The following is a 22,915-nucleotide window of genomic DNA, read 5'->3' as shown; positions in this document are numbered from 1 at the left end:
CTTCACCCTCTCAATCAACACGCTCCCATATAATTTACTAGGAATACTCAACAAACTTATACCTCTGTAATTTGAGCACTCACTCTTATCCCCTTTGCCTTTGTACAATGGCACTATGCACGCATTCCGCCAATCCTCAGGCACCTCACCATGAGTCATACATACATTAAATAACCTTACCAACCAGTCAATAATATAGTCACCCCCTTTTTTAATAAATTCCACTGCAATACCATCCAAACCTGCTGCCCTGTCGGCTTTCATCTTCCGCAAAGCTTTTACTACTTCTTTTCTGTTTATCAAATCATTTTCCCTAACCCTCTCACTTTGCACACCACCTCGACCAAAACACCCTATATCTGCCACTCTATCATCAAACACATTCAACAAACCTTCAAAATACTCACCCCATCTCCTTCTCACATCACCACTACTTGTTATCACCTCCCCATTTGGGCCTTTCACTGAAGTTCCCATTTGCTCCCTTGTCTTACGCACTTTATTTACCTCCTTCCAGAACATATATATATATAGGTAGATAAATAGGAGGAAGTAAAGTGTTTTAGATATCTAGGAGTGGATCTGGCAGCGGATGGAAACATGGAAGCGGAAGTGGATCATAAGGTGGGGGAGGGGGCGAAAATTCTGGGAGCATTGAAGAATGTGTGGAAGTCGAGAACATTATCTCGGAAAGCAAAAATGGGTATGTTTGAAGGAATAGTGGTTCCAACAATGTTGTATGGTTGCGAGACGTGGGCTATGGATAGAGTTGTGCGCAGGAGGATGGATGTGCTGGAAATGAGATGTTTGAGGACAATATGTGGTGTGAGGTGGTTTGATCAAGTAAGTAACGTAAGGGTAAGAGAGATGTGTGGAAATAAAAAGAGCGTGGTTGAGAGAACAGAAGAGGGTGTTTTGAAATGGTTCGGGCACATGGAGAGAATGAGTGAGGAAAGATTGACCAAGGGAATATATGTGTCGGAGGTGGAGGGAACGAGGAGAAGAGGGAGACCAAATTGGAGGTGGAAAGATGGAGTGAAAAAGATTTTGTGTGATCGGGGCCTGAACATGCAGGAGGGTGAAAGGAGGGCAAGGAATAGAGTGAATTGGAGCGATGTGGTATACCGGGGTTGACGTGCTGTCAGTGGATTGAATCAAGGCATGTGAAGCGTCTGGGGTAAACCATGGAAGGCTGTGTAGGTATGTATATTTGCGTGTGTGGACGTATGTATATACATGTGTATGGGGGTGGGTTGGGCCATTTCTTTCGTCTGTTTCCTTGCGCTACCTCGCAAACGCGGGAGACAGCGACAAAGCAAAAAAAAAAAAAAAAAAAAAAATAGATAGATAGATAGACAGATAGATAGATAGATATAGATACACTTCGAGAGAGACATCACAAAAGTCCGTAATGGTCTTACTTTGTAAGGATAATTGGACTTCAGCAGGAGTTCTCATGGTTTACTATAACTGTACAGTACACTCCACGTTTCAAGGAGGATTCTGCGTCATCAGGTGTATACAGTCGACAAAGTCTCAACACCCAACACAAATTTGCAAACTTGTAAAGCCTCTTAACGCTACGTCAGGGCCATGAGATCTATACTCATTATTTTTCTGTATTCTTAGTTGTGACCATTATTTTATTAGGGCACTACTTGTATATATGATTTCGCAAGTCTAGAAGATGAATGTAACAATATGAAATGGACTTTTAGGAGGTTGTGAACAAGGCTTGCTGGAAGACCAGGAAGACTTTTCACAACGATGTACGAAAAAAATGGTAGAGCCAAGGGTTTAGTTTTGCCCTGTTCAGGTAATTTAGCTAATGGAAGACTGTTACTAAAAGACAATGTTTTTAATGTTGCCTTTCAATATGAAAAACAATATCAGTAAAACCATGCTCGAAAGTAGGCAGAAGCATCAGAAAATAGTATATGTTTATGCCATCAAATGTAAGTCATGTAAGAAAATATACATTAGCCCAACAGGAAAAACAGAAGCTGAAATATGTCATTGGCAGAGGCAGTCAGTTGGTTAAGGTGACCACGGTAATGATTATACGGACACATTTCCATGCAACTCATCACCTTTGTAAACCTTAACAGTCCAGTCAGAGCATACTCTTATCGGATTATGATACTTGCAATGTCAAAGAAACCTTCCCAAATTCTGATATTCATAACCATTTCCCTACCCTCTAACAACATTAAAGCGCATCACATTATCAAACAAAAAATTCCTAGTGAAATAATAAGAGAGAATAGCATTACAAAACGAACTGGACATAAATCTCGCTACCTAAGTAAACCACCTTCTCTAAGCCTAATCCAACTCCCCTGGAAACACACTAGCAACACCCACCCACATCTCCCTTTCACGGACACATCTAATTTTCTGACATGGCTTGACGGTAAGATGATCCACAGATCTGAATATATATATATATATATATATATATATATATATATATATATATATATATATATATATATATATATATATATATATATATATATATATATATATATTTATATATATATTCCTATGAGTCCACGGGGAAAATGAAACACGAAAAGTTCCCAAGTGCACTTTCGTGTAATAATCACATCATCAGGGGAGACACAAGAGAGGAATATATCAGTCAGTTGATATACATCGAAGAGACGAAGCTAGGACGCCATTTGGTAAACATGTAATTGATCAATCACATGTTTACCAAATGGCGTCCTAGCTTCGTCTCTTCGATGTATATCAACTGACTGATATATTCCTCTCTTGTGTCTCCCCTGATGATGTGATTATTACACGAAAGTGCACTTGGGAACTTTTCGTGTTTCATTTTCCCCGTGGACTCATAGGAATATCTTGATCACGCGCAATAATGTGATCATTTCCAATATATATATATATATATATATATATATATATATATATATATATATATATATATATATATATATATATATATATATATATATATACATATATATATATATATATATATATATATATATATATATATATATATATATATATATATATATATATATATATATATATATATATATATATATATAATATATATATATATATATATATATATATATATATATATATATATATATATATATATATATATATATATATATATATATATATATATATATATATATATATATATATATATATATATATATATATATATATATATATATATATATATATATATATATATATATATATAAATCGCCACCTCGCCACACATGAAATAACAACCCCCTCCCACTTCATGTGTGCGAAGTAGCGCTAGGAAAAGACAACAAAGGCCACATTCGTTCACACTCAGTCTCTAGCTGTCATGTAATAATACACCGAAACCACAGCTTCCTTTCCACATCCAGGCCCGACAGAACTTTCATGCTTTACCCCAGACGCTTCACATGCCCTGGTTCAATCCATTGACAGCACGTCGACCTCGGTATATCACATCGTTCTAATTCACTCTATTTTTTGCACGCCTTTCACCCGCCTAAATGTTCAGGTCCCGATCACTCAATATCTTTTTCACTCCAACCTTCCACCTCCAATTTGGTCTCCCACTTCTCCTCATTCCCTCCACCTCTGACACATATATCCTCTTAGTCAATCTTTCCTCACTTATTCTATCCATGTGACCAAACAATTTCAAAACACCCTCTCTGTGCTCAACCACACTCTTTATATTACCAAACATCTCTCTTACCCTATTATTACTTACTCGATTAAACCACCTCACACCACATATTGTCCTCAAACATCTCATTTCAAGCACATAAACCCTCCTCCGCAAAACTCTATCCATAGCCCACGCCTCGCAACCATACAACATGGTTGTAACCACTATTTCTTTAAACATACCCATTTTTGCTATCCGAGATAATGTTCTCGACTTCCACACATTCTTCAATGCTTCCAAAATTTTCTCCCCTTCTCACCCTATGATTCACTTCCGCTTCCCTGGTTCCATCCGCAACCAAATCCACTCCCAGATATATAAAAACTTCACTTCCTCCAGTTTTTCTCCATTCAAACTTACCTCTTAATTCACTTGACCCTCCACCCTATTGTACCGAATAACCTTGCTTTTATTCACATTTACTCTCAGCCTTTTTCTTTCACACACTTTACCAAACTCAGTCACCAGCTTCTGCAGTTTCTCACATGAATCAACCACCAGCGCTTTCTCATCAGTGAACAACAACTGACTCACTTCCCAGGCTCTCTCATCCACAACAGACTACATACTTGCCCCTCTTTCCAAAACTCTTGCATTCACCTCCCTAACAACCCCATCCATAAACAAATTAAACAACCATGGAGACATCACACACCCCTGCCGCAAACCTACATTTACTAGGAACCAATCACTTTCCTACACGTACACATGCCTTACATCCTCGATAAAAACTTTTCACTGCTTCTAACAACTTACCTCCCACAACATATATTTTCAGTACCTTCCACAGAGCATATTTATCAAATCCATCATATGCCTTCTACAGATCCATAAATGCTACATACAAATCCATTTGTTTTTCTAAGTATTTCTCACACACATTCTTCACAGCAAACACCTGATCCACACATCCTCTACCACTTCTGAAACCACACTTCTCTTCCCCAATCTGACGCTCTGTACATGCGTCTGTTGAGTATTCCTGGTAAATTATATGGGAGGGTATTGATTGAGAGGGTGAAGGCATGTACAGAGCATCAGATTGGGGAAGAGCAGTGTGGTTTCAGAAGTGGTAGAGGATGTGTGGATCAGGTGTTTGCTTTGAAGAATGTATGTGAGAAATACTTAGAAAAGCAAATGGATTTGTATGTAGCATTTATGGATCGGAGAAGGCTTTATGAAGATTTGGATAGGTTGCTCTGTGGAAGGTTTTAAGAATTATGGTGTGGGAGGAAAGTTTTAGAAGCAGTGAAAAGTTTTTTCGGGGATGAAAGGCATGTGTACTTGTAGGGAAAAGAAAAAAAAAGTGATTGGTTCTCAGTGAATGTAGGTTTGCGGCCAGGGGGTGTGATGTCTCTATGGTTGTTCAATTTGTTTATGGAGGGGGTTGTTAGGGAGGTAAATGCAAGAAGTTTGGAAAGAGGGGCAAGTATGAAGTCTGTTGGGGATGAGGAGTTTGGGGAAAGTGAGTCAGTTGTTGTTTGTTTGATGATACAGCGCTGGTGGTGATTCATGTGAGAAATGCAAAAAGCTGGTGACTGATTTTTGGTAAAGTTTTGGGGAAAAGAAGAAAGTTAAGAGTAAATGGGGAATAAGAGAAGGTTATTAGGTACAGTAGGGTTGAGGGTCAAGTCAATTGGGAGGTGAGTTTGAATGGAGAAAAACTGGAGGAAGTGAAGTGTTTTAGATATCTGGGAGTGGATCTGGCAGCGGATGGAACCATGGAAGCGGAAGTGGATCATAGGGTGGGGGAGGGGGCGAAAATTCTGGGGGCCTTGAAGAATGTGTGGAAGTCGAGAACATTATCTCGGAAAGCAAAAATGGGTATGTTTGAAGGAATAGTGGTTCCAACAATGTTGTATGGTTGCGAGGCGTGGGCTATGGATAGAGTTGTGCGCAGGAGGATGGATGTGCTGGAAATGAGATGTTTGAGGACAATGTGTGGTGTGAGGTGGTTTGATCGAGTGAGTAACGTAAGGGTAAGAGAGATGTGTGGAAATAAAAAGAGCGTGGTTGAGAGAGCAGAAGAGGGTGTTTTGAAGTGGTTTGGGCACATGGAGAGAATGAGTGAGGAAAGATTGACCAAGAGGATATATGTGTCGGAGGTGGAGGGAACGAGGAGAAGAGGGAGACCAAATTGGAGGTGGAAAGATGGAGTGAAAAAGATTTTGTGTGATCGGGGCCTGAACATGCAGGAGGGTGAAAGGAGGGCAAGGAATAGAGTGAATTGGAGCGATGTGGTATACCGGGGTTGACGTGCTGTCAGTGGATTGAATCAAGGCATGTGAAGCGTCTGGGGTAAACCATGGAAAGCTGTGTAGGTATGTATATTTGCGTGTGTGGACGTATGTATATACATGTGTATGGGGGGGGGGGTTGGGCCATTTCTTTCGGGTGTTTCCTTGCGCTACCTCGCAAACGCGGGAGACAGCGACAAAGTATAAAAAAAAAAAAATATATATATATATATATATATATATATATGTATATATATATTCCTATAAGTCCACTGGGAAAATGAAACACGAAATGTTCCCAAGTGCACTTTCGGGTAATAATCACATCATCAGGGGAGACACAGGAGGGAAATATAACAGTCAGTTGATATACAACGAGAATGGAAAAAGGTGAGAACAAAGGAGGTAAGGGGAGTGGGGCAGGATTGGGATGTATTTAGGGATACAGTGATGGCTTGCGCGAAAGATGCTTTGGCATGAGAAGCGTGGGAGGTGGGTTGATTAAAAAGGGTAGTGAGTGGGATGAAGAAGTAAGATTATTAGAGAAAGAGAAGAGAGAGGCATTTGGACGATTTTTGCAGGAAAAAAATGCAAATGAGTGGGAGATGTAAAAAAAGAAAGAGGCAGGAAGTCAAGAGAAAGGTGCAAGAGGTGGAAAAGAGGGCAAATGAGAGTTGGGGTGAGAAAGTATCATCAAATTTTAGGTAGAATAAAAAGATGTTTTGGAATGACGTGAATAAAGTGCGTAAGATAAGGGAGCAAATGGGAACTTCAGTGAAAGGGGCAAATGTGAAGGTGATAACAAGTAGTGGTGATGTGAGAAGGAGATGGAGTGAGTATTTTGAAGGTTTTATGAATGTGTTTGATGATAATGTGGCATATATAGGGTGTTTTGGTCGAGGTGGTGTGCAAAGTGAGACGTTTAGGGAAAATGATTTGGTAAACAGAGAAGAGGTAGTAAAAGCTTTGTAGGATATGAAAGCTGGCAACACAGCAGGTTTGGATGGTATTGCAGTGGAATTTATTAAAAAAGGGGGTGACTGTATTTTTGACTGGTTGGTAAGGTTATTTAGTATATGTATGATTCATGGTGAGGTGCCTGAGGATTGGCTGAATGCTTGCATAGTGCCATTGTACAAAGGCAAAGGGGATAAGAGTGAGTGCTCAAATTACAGAGGTATAAGTTTGTTAAGTATTCCTGGCAAATTGTATGGGAGGGTATTGATTGAGAGGGTGAAGTCATGTACAGAGCATCAGATTGGGGAAGAGCAGTGTGGTTTCAGAAGTGGTAGAGAATGTGTGGATCAGATGTTTGTTTTGAAGAATGAATGTGAGAAATACTTAGAAAAGCAAATGGATTTCTATATACCATTTATGGATCTGGAGAAGGCATATGATAGAGTTGATAGAGATGCTCTGTGGAAGGTATTAAGAATATATGGTGTGGGAGGCAAGTTGTTAGAAGCAGTGAAAAGTTTTTATCGAGGATGTAAGGCATGTGTACGTGTAGGAAGAGAGGAGAGTGATTGGTTCTCAGTGAATGTAGGTTTGCGGCAGGGGTGTGTGATGTCTCCATGGTTGTTTATTTGTTTATGGTTGGGGTTGTTAGGGAGGTGAATGCAAGAGTTTTGGAAAGAGGGGCAAGTATGTAGTCTGTTGTGGATGAGAGAGCTTGGGAACTGAGTCAGTTGTAGTTCGCTGTTGATACATTGGTGGTGGCTGATTCATGTGAGAAACTGCAGAAGCTGGCGACTGAGTTTGGTAAAGTGTGTGAAAGAAGAAAGTTGAGAGTAAATGTGAATAAGGGCAAGGTCATTAGGTACAGTATGGTTGAGGGTCAAGTCAAATGGGAGGTAAGTTTGAATGGAGAAAAACTGGAGGAAGTGAAGTTTTTAGATATCTGGGAGTGGATCTGGCAGCGGATGGAACCATGGAGGCAGAAGTCAATCATAGGGCGGGGGAGGGGGCGAAAATTCTGGGAGCCTTGAATAATTTTTAGAAGTCGAGAACATTATCTCGGAAAGCAAAAATGGGTATGTTTGAAGGAATAGTGGTTCCAACAGTGTTGTATGGTTTCGAAGCGTGGGCTATGGATAGAGTTGTGCGCAGGTGGGCGGATGTGCTGGAAATGAGATGTTTGAGGACAACATGTGGTGTGAGGTGGTTTGATCGAGTAAGTAATGTAAGGGTAAGAGAGGTGTGTGGAAATAAGAAGAGTGTGGTTGAGAAAGCAGAAGATGGTGTTTTGAAATGGTTTGGTCACATGGAGAGAATAAGTGAAGAAAGATTGACCAAGAGGATATATGTCAGAGGTGGAGGGAACGAGGAGAAGTGGGAGACCAAATTAGAGGTGGAAAAATGGAGTGAAAAAGATTTTGAGTGATTGGGGCCTGAACATGCAGGAGGGTGAAAAGCGTGCAAGGAATAGAGTGAATTGGAACGATATGGTATACCGTGGTCGACGTGATGTCAATGGCTTGAACCAGGGCATTCCAAGCGTCTGAGGTAAAATCTGGAAAGTTCTTTGGGGCCTGGATGTGGAAAGGGAGCTGTGGTTTCGGTGCATTATTACATGACATCTAGAGACTGAATGGGAACGAACGGGGCCTTTGTTGTCTTTTCCTAGCGCTACCTCGCACACATGATGGGGAAGGGATTGTTATTCCATGTGTGGCGAGGTGGCGATAGTAATAAATAAAGGTAGTCAGTATGAAGTATGTACATGTGTATATATGTATATGTCTCTGTGTGTATATATATATGTATACACTGGGATATATAGGTATTTATATTTCCGCGTTCGGACGTGTATGTATATACAAGTGTATGTGGGTGTGTTGGGCCATTCTTTCGTCTGTTTCCTTGCGATACCTCGCCAACGTGGGAGACAGCGCCAAAACAAAATAAACAAATAAATATATATATATATATATATATATATATATATATATATATATATATATATATATATATATATATATATATATATATATATATATATATATATATATATATATATATATACATATATATATATATATATATATTTTTTTTTCTTTTTCTTTCAAACTATTCGCCATTTCCCGCATTAGCGAGGTAGCGTTAAGAACAGAGAACTGGGCCTTTGAGGGAATATCCTCACCTGGCCCCCTTCTCAGTTCCTTCTTTTGGAAAATTAAAAAAAAGAAAATATGAGAGGGGAGGATTTCCAGCACCCGCTCCCATATATATATATATATATATATATATATATATATATATATATATATATATATATATATATATATATATATATATATATATATATATATATATATATATATATATATGTATATATATATATATATATATATATATATATATATATATATATATATATATATATATATATATATATATATATATCTTTTTTCTTTTCTTTCTTTCAAACTATTCGCCATTTCCCGATTTAGGGAGGTAGCGTAAAGAACAGAGGACTGTGCCTCTGAGGGAACATCCCCACCTGGCCCCCTTCTCTGTTCCTTCTTTTGGAAAAAAAAAATGAATATATACATGAGCGTATATGTATACGTCTGAGTGTATATATATATATATATATATATATATATATATATATATATATATATATATATATACTTTTTTTTTTTTTTTGCTTTGTCGCTGTCTCCCGCGTTTGCGAGGTAGCGCAAGGAAACAGACGAAAGAAATGGCCCAACCCACCCCCATACTCATGTATATACATATGTCCACACACGCAAATATACATACCTACACAGCTTTCCATGGTTTACCCCAGACGCTTCACATGCCCTGATTCAATCCACTGACAGCACGTCAACCCCGGTATACCACATCGATCCAATTCACTCTATTCCTTGCACGCCTTTCACCCTCCTGCATGTTCAGGCCCCGATCACACAAAATCTTTTTCACTCCATCTTTCCACCTTCAATTTGTTCTCCCACTTCTCCTCGTTCCCTCCACATCCGACACATATATCCTCTTGGTCAATCTTTCATCACTCATTCTCTCCATGTGACCAAACCATTTCAAAACACCCTCTTCTGCTCCCTCAACCACGCTCTTTTTATTTCCACACATCTCTTTTACCCTTACGTTACTTACTCGATCAAACCACCTCACACAACACATTGTCCTCAAACATCTCATTTCCAGCACATCCATCCTCCTGCGCACAACTCTATCCATAGCCCACGCCTCGCAACCATACAACGTTGTTGGAACCACTATTCCTTCAAATATACCCATTTTTGCTTTCCGAGATAATGTTCTCGACTTCCACACATTCTTCAAGGCTCCCAGGATTCTCGCCCCCTCCCCCACCCTATGATCCACTTCCGCTTCCATGGTTCCATCCGCTGCCAGATCCACTCCCAGATATCTAAAACACTTTACTTCCTCCAGTTTTGCTCCATTCAAACTCACCTCCCAATTGACTTGACCCTCAACCCTACTGTACCTAATAACCTTGCTCTTATTCACATTTACTCTTAACTTTCTTCTTTCACACACTTTACCAAACTCAGTCACCAGCTTCTGCAGTTTCTCACATGAATCAGTCACCAGCGCTGTATCATCAGCGAACAACAACCGACTCACTTCCCAAGCTCTCTCATCCCCAACAGACTTCATACTTGCCCCTCTTTCCAAAACTCTTGCATTTACCTCCCTAACAACCCCATCCATAAACAAATTAAACAACCATGGAGACATCACACACCCCTGCCGCAAACCTACATTCACTGAGAACCAATCACTTTCCTCTCTTCCTACACGTACACATGCCTTATATCCTCGATAAAAACTTTTCACTGCTTCTAACAACTTGCCTCCCACACCATATATTCTTAATACCTTCCACAGAGCATCTCTATCAACTCTATCATATGCCTTCTCCAGATCCATAAATGCTACATACAAATCCATTTGCTTTTCTATGTATTTCTCACATACATTCTTCAAAGCAAACACCTGATCCACACATCCTCTACCACTTCTGAAACCACACTGCTCTTCCCCAATCTGATGCTCTGTACATGCCTTCACCCTCTCAATCAATACCCTCCCATATAATTTACCAGGAATACTCAACAAACTTATACCTCTGTAATTTGAGCACTCACTCTTATCCCCTTTGCCCTTGTACAATGGCACTATGCACGCATTCCGCCAATCCTCAGGCACCTCACCATGAGTCATACATACATTAAATAACCTTACCAACCAGTCAATAATACAGTCACCCCCTTTTTTAATAAATTCCACTGCAATACCATCCAAACCTGCTGCCTTGCCGGTTTTCATCTTCCGTAAAGCTTTTACTACCTCTTCTCTGTTTACCAAATCATTTTCCCTAACCCTCTCACTTTGCACACCACCTCGACCAAAACACCCTATATCTGCCACTCTATCACCAAGCACATTCAACAAACCTTCAAAATACTCACTCCATCTCCTTCTCACATCACCACTACTTGTTATCATCTCCCCATTAGCGCCCTTCACTGAAGTTCCCATTTGCTCCCTTGTCTTACGCACTTTATTTACCTCCTTCCAGAACATCTTTTTATTCTCCCTAAAATTTAATGATACTCTGTCACCCCAACTCTCATTTGCCCTCTTTTTCACCTCTTGCACCTTTCTCTGGACCTCCTGTCTCTTTCTTTTATACATCTCCCACTCAATTGCATATATATATGTATATATATATATATATATATATATATATATATATATATATATATTTTTATCGAGGATGTAAGGCATGTGTTACGTGTAGGAAGAGAGGAAAGTGATTGGTTCTCAGTGAATGTAGGTTTGCGGCAGGGGTGTGTGATGTCTCCATGGTTGTTTAATTTGTTTATGGATGGGGTTGTTAGGGAGGTAAATGCAAGAGTCTTGGAAAGAGGGCAAGTATGAAGTCTGTTGGGATGGGGAGAGTTGGGAAGTGAGTCAGTTGTTGTTCGCTGATGATACAGCGTGGTGGCGGATTCATGTGAGAAACTGCAGAAGCTGGTGACTGGTTTGGTAAAGTGTGTGGAAGAAGAAAGTTAAGAGTAAATGTGAATAAGAGCAAGGTTATTAGGTACAGTAGGGTTTTAGGGTCAAGTCAATTGGGAGGTGAGTTTGTATGGTGAAAAACTGGAGGAAGTGAAGTGTTTTAGATATCTGGGAGTGGATCTGTCAGCGGATGGAACCATGGAGCGGAGTGGATCATAGGGTGGGAGGGGGCGAAAATTTTGGATATATAATATATATATATATATATATATATATATATATATATATATATATATATATATATATATGTATATATATATATATATATATATATATGTATATATATACATATATATATATATTTATATATATATATATATAAATATATATATATATATATATATATATATATATATATATATATATATATATATATATATATATATATATATATATATATATATATATATATATATATTATATATATATACTCAGACGTATACATATACGCTTATGTATATATTCATATTGTTTGCCTTCATCCTTTCTTTACTCACCCCACCTCACAGGAAACAGCTTTGCTACTCTTGCCTTCAGCGAGTTAGAGGCAGGAAAACAGTCAAAAGAGAGTCTCATTCGTTGACACTCAGTCTCTAGCTGTCATGTGTAATGCACCGAAACCACAGCTCCCTTGCGACATCCGGGGTCCCACATACCTTTACATGGTTTACTCCAGACGTTTCACATGCCCTGGTATAGTCTTTTGACTGCTGTTCGACCCCGGTACAGTACATCGTTTATATTCACTCTACCCCTTGCACGCCTCTCACCCTCCTCTATGTTCAATTCTTGGTCGCTCAAAATCTTATTCACTCTATCCTTCCACCTCCATTTTGATATCCCGCTTCTTGTTCCCTCCACCTCTGACTTATGTAATCTCTTTGTCAGCTTTTTCCTGTCATTCTTTCCATATGTCTAAACCATCTCAACACACCCCCTCCTGTTCTCTCAACCTCACTCTTTTTACTTCCACACGTCTCTCTTACCCTTACATTAATTACTCGATCAAACCACCTCACGCCACATAATGTCCTCATACATCCACCCTCCTCCTCGCAACCATAGAATATTGTTGGAAACACTATTCCTTCAAACATACCCATTGCTGCTCTCCGAGGTAGCATTCCTTTCTTCCATTGTTCTTATTCGTAGTAAAGGAAAACTTTATTCTATAAAAAATCAGAAGAGGAGAATTGATATGCTAAAGTAGCCTTGCTACTTGCGTCCATGGGTAATAATGATACATCGTTGTGTGGTGTGGCCTAGCATGCGTGTGGAGAGCATTTGATATATCACAAGATATCATTCGCTGTTGTATCGTGTTTTTCTACTCTCGATCTTCATGATATATCTTGAGATAGAACTCTGATAGTGGTGCGAACTACTGGGCATGGGATGAATTACTATATTGTTCCCTACTAAAATTCCAAAGTTTTTGTATATGTGCGAGAGGCGAGAAAAACATTGCATTTTCATGATGACTGTTTCCCGTGAATCATACGAACCTTAAGGGTTCGACCCTTTGTTGACAGGCACTAAATCTAACAAAATGCAATATATTAAACGTACGTGCAAAAAAGAACATTAATCTGGAGATGGTATTAGCAGATAACTAAGATATGACACGTCTTCTCTCCCGACGGCTTTCGTGAACATACTGACAACATTCTGTTGTGGATGAATGCTGACAGCTCCTCACGTTAGGCCTAAGTTTGATTAAAGTTTCTCTGATTATCATAAAAGAAAAAATCTAAAAGGTGGTACACACCTCCACCAGTGGAAGAAAACGGAACACAAATGTTGCAGCTGACAATGGATCCACGATGACTATAGTCGTCAGCATTTTCATTCTAAGTTTATAGAAAGATTTTCTAAAACTTTGAACCTGCTGTCCAAAGCTCAAGGCCTCTGTGAATCAGAAAGGGTGAACCTTTCACGAAATCGTTCTTACTGATTCCTGTAATGTGTCCCACTGGATAACACTACGCTAGAAATTATAGTAGGAAATATCGTCCTCATATACGTAAGAGGTTGGATACAGATCCACTTCCTTGTTGTCACACACGCACCCACAGTCCCTGAGAACGGCCGTCAGTTAACCAATAAGCACTTGCCAGGTAGACACCTGACACATCTTGCATCACCACCAACATCCTCACGTACACACACACACAAACACACACACACACACACACACACACACACACACACACACACACACACACACACATACACAAACGTGGATAGATTAGGAACAAATGGGAAGAACTAGAGTTCCAAGACAGAATTAGGGAAAATACATGTAAACCTGATGTTGCCCGAGGAGTGTAGAGAAAAAGTTATGAAAATTTAGAATCACCTAATCTGTCCAGGAGGATGCATGATGGTAGGGCGAAAACAGTAGACAATGAAAGGAGAACTGACTTCTCTTGATGAGGAATAACATTAGATTTCAGGATACATATTTGGATAGACCATGTAAACACTACATAGTAAAGTAAAACTACAGGGAAAAATGCATTGTGTTCTTGATGCTTTACAATCCTCCAGAGAATTATAACGAACCATAAGGAATATTCAGTTATAACGTTGACGAAACAATCACAAGGTGCAGGACGGAGCAAGACATGAAGTCCTGAGACTTGGCAAAGTTCTGATAAAGGGAGTTTTTTGTTATGAAGAATAAGCTGAGAGGCTTTAGATTCCTATGGAGATAGAAAGCCATGGGGAAAGGGGATTTTAGCGTATTCAGGAAAATATCCTTTAACGCGACGTTACTGAGCACGGTATAAACAGAGAGGCTAGTACATCGTCATCACTAAAACATCTTTACACATAGTGGCACGTAAATTGAAAAAGCAGTTTAAAGCTATTACATATGACCACATGATTGGAAAAACGTGATCATGTGCTGCTAGTGCTTACAGTATCTATGGACTTAATGATAACATAAAAGGATCAGAGAAAAAATCAAACTTCATATAGCAGGTATAGTCATGGAAACTTCACAGTTGAATTAATTTGAGAAAATGAGTTCCATAGTTGCATTATAGATCATCATTATGGAAGGTTCTGTGAAAAGTACAATGAAAGAGTTACAACGTTGGTGCCTATAGCTACAAATACAGAGACAATGCTCGATGAATAATGTCGAGAAGCAAAGGGAATTAGGGATGTACTATACAGGAGGTAAAGGCAGTAAAATTATCACCCAGCATTTAAATGATACAAGAATGCAGCAAATATAAGAAAGGAAGAACATAGAAACCATAGCTAATAAAGGGATAATCTAATACGCCCTCATATATTCATCATCGTTCGGTTAAAGAATAGCTAATCAAGCCAAGGCACTCAGAAAAGAGAGGTACAACGGGAGATGTAAAGATATGAGAGGAGATAAATGACAAGATGAAAATCGTTCTCACAGTGGAAGACGCTATAGCCCCAGCGTCAACGAGATGAGTTGGGGAAGAAGGTCTTGGAAAGCAATAAGCTTCCTAGAAAAGGCAAAGGGCACACTACTGAGATTCCTTGACACAATTGCCTCATGATTCTCTTGATATCTCACCCTATGTCTCGAAAAAAAAGTCATACGCCCATGCTTGATTGACATCATAAATTATTTGATATATAGTTATATAGTTAGAGAGAGAGAGAGAGAGAGAGAGAGAGAGAGAGAGAGAGAGAGAGAGAGAGAGAGAGAGAGAGAGAGAGAGAGAGAGAGAGAGAGAGAGAGAGAGAGAGAGAGAGAGAGAGAGAGAGAGAGAGAGAGAGAGAGAGAGAGAGAGAGAGAGAGAGAGAGAGAGAGTTGCTCCAAGAGGCTAGGAGAGAGTAAATGTCGCATCTACTTTTATGAAACGATATCAGACAATGGACACCCGTGGTGCAACGGTTAGCGTTGCTGACCGTGACTCATTCATGGGTTGCTCAGGGTGGAGCGCAAATACATAGTTTAATGGAATTGCCTTGATTAAGGCCTCAGCTGTCCGTGACGTCTCAGCTAACGTATATTAAAAAGCATAACGCTTAACTACATAATAGTTTCTCTGGCGAGTGTGGCCCATAACACAGTAGAAAAGAGAATCAGTAAGCAAATGGATGAGTAATTACAAAGAAGAAATTAATTAAGAGAGGGACAACGCAGATTTAGGGTAAGGAGGTCATGCCTAACAAATCTCTGAGAGAAGGAGGAGCCCCTTTTCAGATAAAATAGAAGGAAGAGCGCACTGTTTGGTCCTGGATATCCAGCAGGTATTTGAAAATATACCACAAAGGATGCTCATCAAGATGCTGGAGCATCAGGCAGGAATGAGGAGGACACATTTTTGATGGAAAGAAAGTTACGTCACTGGAAAGGGAGAAAGGACGTATGTAACAGGACCCCTCTGGAAACGAGCTGGATTTACCGACGGCGTGCCGCAATGCTGGGACCATTGCTTTTCTTGATCTATATAAATGACAAAAAGGAATATCCTCATCACCTGAATATGTCTGCTAATGATACCATGGTCATAAAGGAAGAATAGAATGATGAGGAATACATCAACTTGTAATTGTACCTAGTTGGACAAGTCTGATATACGGTTGATGAAGATCAACCCGAGGAAATGTACTTGAGCATAAGACTTTGAGAAGAAGGCCGCGAGACGACTGTCACGTATCAGGATGTAAGTTCCAGGAATCAGTGTAAAAGAAGGACGTGGACGTCGCCAAAGCTTCACCTCAGGACTATAAAGGATACAAACAGTCTAATGGTGAATATCAGACCTGCATTCAAATATATGGATAAGGAAATGATCAATAGACTATTTATAATGTATCTTGCATTAACTCACAAGAGGACGAAGATTGACTCTAAAGTTGTTCTGGTATATATGTTCTGGTATAAGCGCAAAGCAATGAGGATGAGACACGTGAAAGAAGGCATCTCATGAATATTATCTTGCTGGAAATAAGATGCTGGAATGTGTGTGTGACAGGGACTTAGGAGTTGGAATCATTCAAAATTCTTCGCTATTTTGCCGTATTAGGAGAATAGTGATGGAGACAAAGTGTCTGCTGACAATAATAGAACAGCATTCAAGTGTATCAGTAAGGACATATTGTGCAAGCTGTTCACATACTACATTAGAACAAAACCAGGATGTGCTTGTCTGGTTTGGTCGCCGATCTTAAAGAAGCGCAAAGAACCAGTAGAGTCTAGGGGAAGGTAAAAAAGATGGCACCTGAATTATAAGCCATGAGTTACAGAGAAGGGTTAGAGGCCTTCACCTTATCCACCATGGGTGACAGAAGAACGAGAGGTGACCTCATTAAAATCTTTAGGTTTTTACAGTAACTTTATGATGCAGACAGTGTGCAGCTCTTCGAAATATGGAGGGACAGAACAACTATAGATAAAAATATGATACTAAACAAGAAAAGAGATATAAAGAAGAACTTTTATAGCTTAAGAGTGGTGAATAAATGGATTAAACTGAATTAAGAGACTGTAAGCGAGGACTGTATACTGTAGTTTAAAAGTTGTATGATAATCGAAAGGTTCAAAAGATGGGGCTCCACGAGTGTAAAATTCTCTTGTTGTAGAACACAAAAAGCTAATTACAAAAAGGTAAAAAGATAATTATACACACACACGCACACACACACACACACACACACACACACACACACACACACACACACACATGTTAAGTTGGTGTGTGTGTGTGTGTGTGTGTGTGTGTGTGTGTGTATGTGTGTGTGTGTGTGTGTGTGTGTGTGTGTGTGTGTGTGTGTGTGTGTGTGTGTGTGTGTGTGTGTGCATACATATGTAGAATGATGGACAAGATGTATATATATGTTCTAGATTAGGGTAAAAGGATAACAAGAATGTAATACTCTTAACTCGTAACACAAGAATGATAATCACACACACACACACACACACACGCACACACACACACACACACACACACACACACACACACACACGCACAAACACACACACACACACACACACACACACACACACACACACACACACACACACACACACACACACACACACACATACACACACACACACTCAAACACACGAGCACACACTCAAACCTACAAACGGACGCAGTAAAGAAATACAGCGACAGAACTCTCAGGGCAGGCTTACACACGTCACATAAATTTTGAAGTATATATTTTTCCAATCTTTTCTGCTGCGTGGCACATATTTCTTCAAACACTGAAGTATTTATGGGTATCAAAAAAAAAAGATACACAAAAAAACAGAATGATCCAGTAACATATCTAATCGAGGGGGATACGGTGAGGAAGTACTAGGAGAGAGTGAGTGCAGAAAAGAAAAAGGTGAGAACAAAGGACGTAAATGGAGTAGGGAGAAATGGGATGCATTTACGGAGGCTGTGATGGCTTGTGCAAAAGATGCTTGTAGCATAAGAAGTGTGGGATTTGGGCAGATAAAAGGGTAGTGAGTGGTAGGATGAAGAGGTAAGATTTTTAGTGAAAGAGAAGAGAGAGGCATTAGGACGATTTTTGCAGGGAAATGATGCAAATGACTGAGAGATGTATAAAAGAAAAAGGCAAGAGGTCAAGAGAAAGGAGCAGTAGGTGAAAAAGAGGGCAAATGAGAGTTGGGGTGAGAGAGTATCATTAAATTTTAGAGAAAATAAAAATATTTTTTGGAAAAAGTTAAATAAGTGCGTAAGACAAGGGAACAAATGGAAACATCAGTGAAGAGAGCTGATGGGGAGGAGATAACAAGTAGTGGTGATGTGAGAAGGAGATGGAGTGAGTATTTTGAAGGTTTGTTGAATGTGTTTGATGATAGAGTGGCAGATATAGGGTGTTTTGGTCGAGGTGGTGTGCAAAGCAACATGATTGAGGAGAATGATTTGGTAAACAGAGAAGAGGAAGTGAAAGCTTTGTGGAAGATGAAAGGCCGGCAAGGCAGCGGGTTTGGATGGTAATGCAGTGGAATTTATAAAAAAGGGGTGACTGTCTCGTTGACTGGTTGGCAAGATTGTTTAATGTATGTATGACTAACGGTGAGGTGCCTGAGGATTGGCAGATTCCTTGCATAGTGCCATAATACAAAGGCAAAGGGGCTAAGAGTGAGTGCTCAAATTACAGAGGTATAAGTTTGTTGAGTATTCCTGGGAAATTATATGAGAGGATGTTGACTGAGAGGGTGAAGGCATGAACAGAGCATCAGACTGGGAAGGAGCAGTGTGGTTTCAGAAGTGGTAGAGGGTGTGTGGATCAGGTGTTTGCTTTGAAAAATGTATGTGAGAAATAATCAGAAAAGCAAATGGATCTGTGTGTAGCATTTATGGATCTGGAGAAGGCATATGATAGAGTTGATAGAGGTGCTCTGTGGAAGGTATTAAGAATATATGGTGTAGGAGGCAAGTTGGTAGAAGCAGTGAAAAGGTTTTATCGCGGATGTGAGGCATGTGTACGGGTAGAAAGAAAGGAAAGTGATTGGTTCTAAGTGAATGTTGCTTTGCGGCAGGAATGAGTGATGTTTCCATGGTTGTTTAACTTGTTTTTGGATGGGGTTGTTAGGGAGGTGAATGCAGGAGTTATGGAAAGAGAGGCAAGTATGCAGTCTGTTGTGGATGAGGGAGCTTGATAAGTGAGTCAGTTGTTGTTCGCTGATGATACATCGCCGGGGGCTGATTCATGTGAGAAACTGCAGAAGCTGGTGACTGAGTTTGGTAAAGTGTGTGAACGAAGAAAGCTGAGAGTAGATCTGAATAGGAGCAAGGTTATTAGGTACGGTAGGGTTGAGGGACAAGTCAATTGGGAGGAAAGTTTGAATGGAGAAAAACGAGAGGAAGTAAAGATATTTGGGAGTGGATCTGGCAGTGGATCGAACCATGGAAGGGGAAGTGAATCATAGGGTGGGGGAGGGGGCGAAAATTCTGGGAGCATTGAAGAATGTGTGGAAGTCAAGAACGATATCTTGTAGAGCAAAAATGGGTATGTTTGAAAGAATAGTGGTTACAACAATGATATATGATTGCGAGGCGTGGGCTATAAATACAGTTCTGCGGAGGAGGGTGGATATGCTGGAAATGAGACGTTTGAGGACATTATGTTGTGTGAGGTGGTTTGATCAAGTTAATAATGAAAGTGTAAGACAGATGTATGGTAATAAAAAGAGTGGTTGAGAGAGCAGAAGAGGGTGTTTTGAAATGGTTTGGTCACATGGAGAGAATGAGTGAGGAAAGATTGACCAAAAGGATATATGTGTCAGAGGTGGAGGGAACGAGGAGAGGTAGGAGACCAAATTGGAGGTGGAAAGATGGAGTGAAAAAGATTTTGAGTGATCGTGGTCTGAACATGAAGGATGGTGAAAGGCGTGCAAGGAATAGAGTGAATTGGAACGATATGGAATCCTGGGTCGACGTGCTGCCTATGGATTGAAACAGGGCATGCGAAACGTCTGGGATAAACCATGGAAAGTATATATATATATATATATATATATATATATATATATAGTTTTTTTTTTTTTTTTGCTTTCTCGCTGTCTCCCGCGTTTGCGAGGTAGCGCAAGGAAACAGACGAAAGAAATGGCCCAAACCACCCCCATACACATGTATATACATACGTCCACACACGCAAATATACATACCTACACAGCTTTCCATGGTTTACTCTAGACGCTTCACATGCCCTGATTCAATCCACTGACAGCACGTCAACCCCGGTATACCACGTCGATCCAATTCACTCTATTCCTTGCCCTCCTTTCACCCTCCTGCATGTTCAGGCCCCGATCACACAAAATCTTTTTCACTCCATCTTTCCACCTCCAATTTGGTCTTCCACTTCTCCTCGTTCCCTCCACCTCTGACACATATATCCTCTTGGTCAATCTTTCCTCACTCATTCTCTCCATGTGCCCAAACCATTTCAAAACACCCTCTTCTGCTCTCTCAACCACGCTCTTTTTATTTCCACACATCTCTCTTACCCTTACGTTACTTACTCGATCAAACCACCTCACACCACACATTGTCCTCAAACATCTCATTTCCAGCACATCCATCCTCCTGCGCACAACTCCATCCATAGCCCACGCCTCGCAACCATACAACATTGTTGGAACCACTATTCCTTCAAGCATACCCATTTTTGCTTTCCGAGATAATATTCTCAACTTCCACACATTCTTCAAGGCTCCCAGGATTTTCGCCCCCTCCCCCACCCTATGATCCACTTCCGCTTCCATGGTTCCATCCGCTGCCAGATCCACTCCTAGATATCTAAAACACTTTACTTCTTCCAGTTTTTCTCCATTCAAACTTACCCCCCAATTGACTTGACCCTCAACCCGACTGTACCTAATTACCTTGCTCTTATTCACATTTACTCTTAACTTTTTTCTTTCACACACTTTACCAAACTCAGTCACCAGCTTCTGCAGTTTCTCACATGAATCAGCCATCAGCACTGTATCATCAGCGAAGAACAACTGACTCACTTCCCAAGCTCTCTCATCCCCAACAGACTTCATACTTGCCCCTCCTTCCAAAACTCTTGCATTCACCTCCCTAGCAACCCCATCCATAAACAAATTAAACAACCATGGAAACATCACACACCCCTGCCGCAAACCTACATTCACTGAGAACCAATCAGTTTCCTCTCTTCCTACACGTACACATGCCTTACATCCTCGATAAAAACTTTTCACTGCTTCTAACAACTTGCCTCCCACACCATATATTCTTAATACCTTCCACAGAGCATCTCTATCAACTCTATCATATGCCTTCTCCAGCTCCATAAATGCTACATACAAATCCATTTGCTTTTCTAAGTATTTCTCACAAAATGGCACAACCCACCCCCATACACAATGTACACACACACACGCCCACCCACGCAAATATACATACCTGTACATCTCAATGAAAATATATATATACACATACAGACATATACATATATACCCATGTACACAATTCACACTGTCTGCCCCTATTCATTCCCATCGCCACCTCGCCACACATGGAATACCATCCCGCTCCCCCCTCATGTGTGCGAGGTAGCACTAGGAAAAGAGAACAAAGTCCCCATTCGTTCACACTCAGTCTAAAGCTGCCACGCAATAATGCCCGAAACCACAGCTCCCTCTCCACGTACAGGCCCCGCACAACTTTCTATTTACCCTAGGCGTTTCACATGCCCTGATTCAATCTACTGACAGCACGTCAACCCCGGTATACCATATCGATCCAATTCACTCTATTCCTTGCCCTCCTTTCACCCTCCTGCATGTTCAGGCCCCGATCACACAAAATCTTTTTCACTCCATCTTTCCACCTCCAATTTGGTCTCCCTCTTCTCCTCGTTCCCTCCACCTCCGACACATATATTCTCTTGGTCATTCTTTCCTCACTCATTCTCTCCATGTGCCCGAACCATTTCAAAACACCCTCTTCTGCTCTCTCAACCACGCTCTTTTTATTTCCACACATCTCTCTTAGCCTTACGTTACTTACTCGATCAAACCACCTCACACCACATATTGTCCTCAAACATCTCATTTCCAGCACATCCATCCTCCTGCGCACAACTCTATTCATAGCCCACGCCTCGCAACCATACGACATTGTTGGAACCACTATTCCTTCAAGCATACCCATTTTTGCTTTCCGAGATAATGTTCTCGACTTCCACACATTCTTCAAGGCTCCCAGAATTTTCGCCCCCTCCCCCACCCTATGATCCACTTCCGCTTCCATGGTTCCATCCGCTGCCAGATCCACTCCCAGATATCTAAAACACTTCACTTCCTCCAGTTTTTCTCCATGCAAACTCACCTCCCAATTGACTTGACCCTCAACCCTACTGTACCTAATAACCT

The sequence above is a fragment of the Panulirus ornatus genome, chromosome 15 (genome assembly GCF_036320965.1).
Source record: "Panulirus ornatus isolate Po-2019 chromosome 15, ASM3632096v1, whole genome shotgun sequence".
In the NCBI taxonomy this organism is placed as follows: Eukaryota; Metazoa; Arthropoda; class Malacostraca; order Decapoda; family Palinuridae; genus Panulirus; species Panulirus ornatus.
The sequence above is the reverse complement of the archived record's forward strand: the minus strand, read 5'-3'. Positions refer to the sequence as shown.